The sequence below is a fragment of the Lactuca serriola genome, chromosome 5 (assembly GCF_051521515.1).
Source record: "Lactuca serriola cultivar US96UC23 chromosome 5, Lser_US96UC23_V15, whole genome shotgun sequence".
NCBI lineage: Eukaryota > Viridiplantae > Streptophyta > Magnoliopsida > Asterales > Asteraceae > Lactuca > Lactuca serriola.
This window is the reverse complement of record NC_136412.1, coordinates 330,879,308-330,887,403: the sequence shown is the minus strand read 5'-3', so window position 1 is coordinate 330,887,403 and position 8,096 is coordinate 330,879,308.

Sequence of the window (8,096 nt, the reverse complement as noted above, 5' to 3'; positions counted from 1 at the left end):
TTAGTGGTATTAGAGCCTAGGCTTGTTTTTAATTATACTTGATGCAAATTGTTGAAAAGTGTTGAAAAAATCGATTTTCTGCTGTTCTGGACAGTGACTCGCCGAGTCCATGCATAAAATCATCCAACTTATCGAGTTGGTTCATGCTCTCGACGAGTTGGACCCCCAGACAACATATTTTCGAGTTTTTTGGTTGGAATTGTACTAGGAAAATTACCCTAAGCTGTTTTTGAACTTGTAAACCTGTTTTTGATGTGGTAGTGTTCATGCTAATCCAATTTCATAGATAATTGTCAATAGATTCATGTTTTGTATTAGTGTAATGGTTAGGCTAATTTTATGAACATTGTTTGATTTGAATTATCTTGTTCTTATGAGTTGATTTAGATTAATAGAAAAGTTATGTGATAATATGTTTTCAATCCAAATTGATCTAAAAGTTGTTCATAATATGTGTTTTTGTAACTTGTCCTCAAGTTATATGAAAAGTCACATTTATGATTATTAAAACTCATAAGATTTCCATAAGTTATGAAAATGAAGAGTCTCTCTTTTTAAATGTTTTAAAGTCTTCCATAACTTGTCCTCAAGTTATGGAACTTGAAGAGTTTTTCATTAAAACTACTTTAAACTCATAAGTTATGGAATTGAATAGTTTTTGAATTGTTCAAAACTTGCCCTCAAGTTTTGGAATTTGTAAAGTTTCCCCTTATGAATACTTTAATTTCAAGTTAAACCCTTAGAATTTTAAAAGTTAAAATTCAACCCTTAAACTATTATTAATAGTTAATAATTATATATATGTATAAGAACAAAGTCAGTCTTACCGTTAGCAGACCTCATTCACGAAGCCGGTTTATAAGGAGGTATAAGGTTACTGCCTATTAAATGACAGTTTAATGGGTGTTCACTCTCACCCACCGCTTCCTTGATTGGTGGAGGGTCGAAAGGGTTTGACAGGACTCTAATCCTCCCTTCATTATCAGTATAATGATAAATATAAAGTAACTAAACCTTTTATAAATTCCCAATCTTAGTTACTTTAAGAAAATGTGAATTTGGTGCTAACACATGAAATTACACTTTGCACTTTGCTTAAGTCGTTATTGGAGCGTGTGTGGTTAACCGACACACTAACTTGGATTTAACAAGGTTGGCAAAGGGTGGCTTAAGGTTTATCATAGAATCGGTGGAGCGCGTGTGGTTAACCGACACATCGATTAGGTGATAAAAATTAAGAGTACCAAGTATATTTGCATGGTTATTCACACCTTGTTTGTGATCCTCGACATCCCAATCACAAACTTGAGAGGGTATAATCGAGATTGAAACATGCCATTGAAAAGTTCAATGAATCTCAAAAGATCTTGGAGTTTCAAATCCAATTAAAACCTAATAAATTATTTCGTTTTTCATGGTGGAAATCGGTGAATCGTCATTCGCCTACCTTCAAATATTTTATAGCTTGGATTACGGCATCCCTCTTCCAAATTATAAAATATTGTGTTGGGTCCTAGCCTTAATATTTCGTATTGGGTGTTCTACTAAGGACTTAAATCAACTAACTTGAATTTATCCCATTGTAGATATCTGGTTCAGACAACTATGATCTTCCTAAATCTCATGGAAAACATACTTCTCTTCCTGCATCTCCTCCAATTATTCTCCCTGACCCATAAGCTCGAAGACTTGAAAAGTTCAAGATCACTCAAGCCCTACTTGCAATGAAACATAAAGATGGAAGACCTATGTGCACTCATGTCTTAGGAATGAAGTCACACATTGACAGGTTGAGAATGTTGGGTGTCGTTGTCCCAAGGAAGTTGGCTATTGATTGGGTTCTTCAGTCACTTCCTGAGTCGTATAGTGAGTTCATTAACAACTACTATGTGACAGATCACGACATGACTCTAATAGATCTATCTTATTTTCTTGTTGTTGCTGAATCAAAAATTATTTGGCGCAATGGTGAAGCAAATATGGGTGGAAGGTCTATTTCTCAAACTTCTATGGACATTGATAATGGTAACATGGGAAGTCCAGAAAATCTTTCTCTTCCTAATGGAAAGGGATCGACCTTGGTCAACCCGGTTGACCAAAAGGTAAAGGGAAAAACTAAGTATGTGATAGTCCCGTGTACCATTCCCAAAGAGTCTATATGTTTTCATTATCAAGAGTAGGGGCATTGATTGCGAAGCTGCCCTGGCTACCTGAAAGATCTGAGAGAAGGAATAATCAAAAAGTTTGAATTTGCTTCAGATAAGTCCGATATCTAACTCTGTTAAGTTCCTAATTGATGATTCTTAATACAAAATTTGACTCGGTTACATTTTGATGTTTGGCAGGATCAAGCAAAGGGAAGGAAACTTAAAGGAAGAGTATGTTGAATCTGATCGCGAAGATGGATTTCAATTGCATGGTTCGAAGATCAGATTCTTAAGCTACTACTTAGGAGTTATGATAGATTGATAGAAAATATGTAATAGCATAGTTTTCATTTAAAGTTGCATTGTAAGGAAAAAGTTTTTTCTACATTTATAAATAAATAAAATTTTGTTTTACTTTATTTTATATCTCCTTGCAATGGCATTTATGAAAAATTCATGTTTGTATGTTTCTAGCAATAATGGAAATATGAGTTTGATTCTTTTTTTTGTGGTAGTGTCTAAATTTACCAAATAAGGAAAGATTCGCATCACCCAAGTTTCAATTAGACAGAAACTTGGAATCACGCAAGTCGTATGATGAATGAGAATTTTCATCTTTGGAAAATTAAGACTAATTCCTTGTTCACATGTATATATGAGTCAAGTGAAGGACTAAGGGATCGAGTACACATTCTTGTGCATTGGTCAAGTCCACCACAAAAGATCGATAAGACTATTCGTCATGATTTACTAAAGCTTAGTAAATATGGTTATAGTTACAAGTTTAAGTATAATTCTGAAACATTGGAAAAGTTTCGATGTATGGCAGAACGAATAAGAAGAATCAAATTAGGTAGAAAGATAAAAGTTTCTCAAATCTAAAAAGATGGGAGAGTACTTTAGTATATTGTTTTATGATCATCTTAATGATTGTGAGACCATATCACAATTTATCCTCTAAGGACATCTTAGTGCATTCTTATGGCTATAATATTCATTTGTTCAAAAATTTTCCAAATGTGTAGGGCATTAAGAGGGAAAAAGTACTAGAACTGGATATGACTAATTTGATTAAGCAATTGTCAAGGACAATCTAAGGTTTACCAAATATTGGTTGCTTAGGGACAGTTGGAAGTATGGTGTAAATTTTTGGAGAGGACCATATTGACATATTCTGAAAAGAGGAAACTCTTGTTCAGAAGTGATAGTCAAAATGGGAATATGGAAATGTTCCCATAGGTCGAAGTTATTCATTAAATCTATGTAAAATTAGGAAACTTAATGCAACACGGATGTTCAAAGCAATGTACTTTGAATTTGAGACTTCATTTCTATGGAATGATCTCCATTGGAATACTCTGTAATGTCTGTTGACAAGTCTTTGTGACTTTGTGCATAGTCATTACAAGAGGATCAATGCATACAGGTTTAGAATCTGGCAGATTTCGGTAAATGGCAGGAATTTAGAATTCTTACATTTATGGTAAGGATTTAAGATTGTGAAATGAGAATCATTGAAATTATGTTCAGTTGATCTATTCCACAAAGTAAGGATCATAGAAAACAATAGTGTGCATACTTGGTGTATGGCATAACTATAGTTTAGATAAGCTTGGTGTGCATGCTTAGAGCATCGCATGAATATTGTTTTGATTCAAGTATAAAGTTGATGATTTGAAACATTATTTAATGAATAATGTGTAATCAATATGGTGATAAATAAAATGTGTTCTATTTATATTCATAAGTTTTGACACCATATTGGATTCGATTATTCTTATGTTTCACTTTGCATGTTTTGATTTCCAGAATAACTAGGTCATTCTTCCCTAATGACTAAGTTATTCAAACCATCCACAGTCGGTCATATGTTGGAAGTTGGTATGAATCAAGACTGTCATGAAGTTGCTTGTAGATGTCTAAGGTGTTGGACATAGCAAGAGTTGCTACAGCATTCATGAGTGCTCATAAGTTCTGAGTATTGGATTAAACCCACGCCCATTTAAACCACTTCATGGATTTTATCATGAGTGATCATGAGTTATATTCTTCAAACCTAGAGATATGAGTTGTTGACTATGAGTTGGTTATACATTGATTGTACGAAAACGCATTGGTAACTCAATGTTATAAAACATACATTTGTGTATGATTCAACAACTAGTAGAACAAGCATATGAGTCGAAGTTTATCCACTCCTTTTACCCTTGAAGGGATAAAAGCGATATTTGTGGGCCCCTCAATGATTTAGTGATGACACCCCTAAGTGCTTGGCCAAGCCTGGACTGATTTGATTTGTTCAACTAGTCGGTCGTCATAAATCGGAAATCATGAAACAACAAATTGATAGAGAGAATGATTATAATCCATGTCTCATTCCATATGATATCTAGAATGGAGGAATATATGATCCCTTATCTAATGGACAAGTCATTGACTAGGTCAGAGTTCGACAAGGGCTTTAAGAGTTACGATTGCTAGTCAGGTTTTGGAGTCATACGCAATAATAGTTTTAAACTTATTCAAGTGGGAGACTGTTGGATTAGTGTCTAAGTCCATAACTATAATTGGTATGTACTTGACCCGATTTGGCTTGGTCCATTTGGGTTGCATGGCATCGGAACACTTAGATAGACAAAATGAGAAAAAGGATACTTATGATTTATATTAATGTATTATAAGTTCTCATATATTAATATGGAATCACATTATTTAATTAGTATTGATCAAGAATTAATTTAGAATTGATTTAGTGATCAAAAGGAACTAATTAAATATGGACTCTTATATAAATGGTGGGCCAAGTTCATTTAGATTGGGCTAAGCTTTCATGGATAGTCCATGGAGTGTTTAACCCATGGATCCTATGGAAATGAAAGGTCATGGGTATTAGGGTTTACATGAATGTAACCATAATCCTCCACACTAGATAAAGAGGTCTATGGTTCATGAAATGGGTGCTAAGCACTAGTGTATAGTACACAAGAGGGCAAAACCGATTTGGTGCAAGTATCCTTATTCTCAACTTATTCCAAGGGTTCTTGGTGTTGTGTGAACCATTTGAGGTGCAACACTTGAGGCATTAGGCTCTTAAAGATTCAAGACTTCAAGCTCCATCAAAAGGTATGTCATTTTACTAGATTCTTGTAGTGTAGTTGCTTCATATTATGCTAGTTAGGATGAAACCTTGGAATATTGAATATTTGCATGTATAATAGAGAAAACAAAGATCCAAGGTTTATGGGGTTGCATGTACACCATAGGAGTGTTAGAATGCTCAAAACCCATCAGTTTTGAACATTTAATAATTTTTAGGATTGGTTGTTTTTCCTTTTTATTACGCATGTTTGCTTTTAGTATTTTCAAAATTTGGATAAAAGAGTGAAGTGAAAGAGTATAGAGTGTAAGCGAATATAGCGTGAAAAGTCGAGTCTGGGTAAGTGAATAGCAGTTTTCGAGTACAAGGTTGAGTCCGGTAACGAAGAGAGTTATAGAGTATTATTTACTGAAGAAGAATGAAGGAAAGTATTACTTTATATTACCCCCATACATCAAAAACGGACATGGGCAGAATACAAATTTTTTCCACACATCGGTCTACTCGCCGAGTGCATCTTATGGACTCGACGAGTCCATGTGCAATTTTCCGACTTTTCTGCCAGTCATGCTACAACTCAACAAGTTAGAACATCTACTCGATGAGTCACTCGTTAATTCTATTTTCAAGTTCGTGATTTGACCACAATTGATACGGGGGTTGGTTCTTTTCTTTGGAAGATCATTTTCTAAGCATTTCCAAGAGTTTTTCCCTTATAATTGGAGTTGTACCACACGAGATTTTGACACCCAAGGCTTGGATGAGCTGTTCCTATGCCTAAATTCAACTGAAGATGGAGCTAAATTGAAGAAGATCACCTTCGCCACTACTATCTGAGGGGAGTTTGTTCCAATTCTCTCTTTACTTTTATGTTCTTTATCATGCATAACATGCAATGGGGACATTGCATGAATTAAGTGTGGGGTAGGGGGTTAGTTATATGAGTTAAATTAGTAACATTAGCATCCTAATTTAAGTCTAATTTTAAAAAATTTGCATAAAATTGCTAGAATTAATTTAGAAAATTTTGGTTAAAGCAATTAGGAATCATGCTAGTATTATGTTTGATGATTTTATGAAGACCCAAATGTTTAGTTGAGCCTATATACATTCTAGTGCATTTGTGGCCCCCTTTATTCTAGTGAAATCATGGGACAAAAACACAACCTTGCTTAGTTTGAGGAATGCAATATGTTTAGCATCGTGTACTTGAAATGTATACAGGAAAACTATTATCTTTAACCAATAAAGGTTGAAGTTGAGCGCCCCTGCTTAAGCATGTAGGTTATGAGTGAAAAAAAGTGAGATACATGTAAAAAAAGAGAGAGAATTACAATAAAAAGTTGTAAGAATTTGGGGCAATTAAAGTGAAGATCAAAAGATCAAAGTTTTGAAGAAATTTAAAAAGTTGAAGATACAAAAAATTAAATAAGGTGGTGAATTCAATGAAATCGAAGATCAAATATCAAAGAAGTGAAGAATTCCAAAGAGCTCCATAGTGGTATCGAAGAATTGTAATTTTCTAGATTATGTATGCTTAGGTTATTGGACCAAAAAATACCTTGAGGTTAGGAAGTTTTCTGCGGATGGATTTGGAGGGATGCATAAAATGAGCATTGTTCAAAAGAAGTGGAGAAGTGTTTATGAGGATTGTTACTATTTAGAATTGAGGGGGGTCTTATGAAAAATTTTAGACACAAATCATGCATTGCGGTTTTGGCATAATGGTTGGGTTTGATTGGGATTGTTTTATGTGATACTAGTATGTTTAAAATTCAGTTTTGCTTGGGGGCAAGCAAAAGTCAGGTTTGGGGTATTTTGATATGTGCATAATTAGTCATATATTTTTTGAAATCGTAATACTTTTTGGCTATTTTATTGCAAATTATGAACAAAAGATACTTCAATATGTTTAAAATGTATTTGTAGCCTAAAATATGAGCCCGTAAGCGAAAGGAAGTAGAAAAAGCTATAGGAAGCTCGGGAATTGAAGAAAGAAAGAAAAGAAAGAAAACTCTGAAGAACTAGGCGAGTTAGGTGCCTACTCGTCGAGTAGGCTCGAAGATTCGCGAACAAACAAGAGTCATTATCGTATACGGATTTTAAGTGGTGGACTTGCCGAGTAGGTTTATGGACTCGACGAGTAGCCTCTATTTTCAGCAACTATATAAAGGGCTTTAATTCACGAATTTGGGACTTCTGGCTCGAACCTTTGAAGGAGAATTTATGATTCAAACTGCTCCTGGAGTTCTAGAACTCGAAGATCAATTCTAATCATTCGATTTTGGGGAGATAAAGGCAATTCAAGCGTACTCTTTACTTAATCTTTTGTTTACACTATGTTTGCATCAATTGATTTCATTTTTGAGTTGTTTTCTGCTTTAGTTATGAGCTAAAAACTCATAACTTCTGTTTAGGATAGATGACTTTATGAATATGGTTTGATTTTATGATTGGATTAATTTAATTTGGTGATTTTGTTTTGTTAAGCTTGTTAAAGAACCTCATATGTTAATTACAACTATTGTCTGTTAATTAACCAGCATATTAAGTTGCATGAACATCTCTTAATTGCTAATCTTATATGATTTATGTGAAAACATTGTTATATGCCTAGGAATAGAGAACGTGAAACTAGGGTTAACTAGAAAATAGGAAAATTAATATGTAAGCCTTGTGTGACGAACCATCAACAAGAGGTTAATTGAATTAGTAATTTGATTAGCTACTACAAGTCTTACTTAACCCGAATCAATAAACTAGAAAATCTATTAGTTTAATCACTTGATCACTGCTTAAATTGATTTGTTTTCTAAGGATTAGTAATAGCGAACGTGAACCTAATCACACTA